This window comes from Epinephelus moara, chromosome 22, assembly GCF_006386435.1.
Source record: "Epinephelus moara isolate mb chromosome 22, YSFRI_EMoa_1.0, whole genome shotgun sequence".
In the NCBI taxonomy this organism is placed as follows: Eukaryota; Metazoa; Chordata; class Actinopteri; order Perciformes; family Serranidae; genus Epinephelus; species Epinephelus moara.
The window spans coordinates 638,622-639,207 of NC_065527.1; positions in this window are offsets into that span (position 1 = coordinate 638,622).

The window sequence follows — 586 nt, forward strand, 5'->3', positions numbered from 1 at the left end:
TAAGCTACACTTACAATTACCACTGTCGCTAAAGAAGGCGAGGCATAACTGAACATTTGGCACACCGACCAAGAAAGAGCAGAGGGAGAAGCCATCGCTAACTGTAAAGCTAATGTAGCTACCAAGGCTAGTAACGTGCAAACAACAGCTAAGAGATTAGCGAGAAAGTCGTAGAAAGGAGGAGAGCTATAACGTTAAGTGCTTAAACAGAACCAGTGTGGGTTAAGACTTGAAGTAGACGTTAAAGCAACGTTAAAGCAACTGAAGTGAGAAAGCAGACTAGTAGAATTCACCAGAGCAGTACAGAGACGCTGTCACAGAAACACCGGAAATGATACAACTCGCTTACCGCAATACGTCAGCACGTCGACCGTCAAAAACATCAACAGTCTCTGCAGTCCTGATGCTCTGTGGCAGGCTGTTCCATAAGTGAGGGCCATAATGGCTGAATGCAGCCTCCCCGTGGGTTTTTGTTCTAACTCTTGGAACAATTAAAAGGCCGGTGCCGGAGGACCTCAGGATCCGCGAGGGTTGATATGATAAAAGCAGGTCAGATAAATAAGATGGCCCAAGACCGTTAAGACAT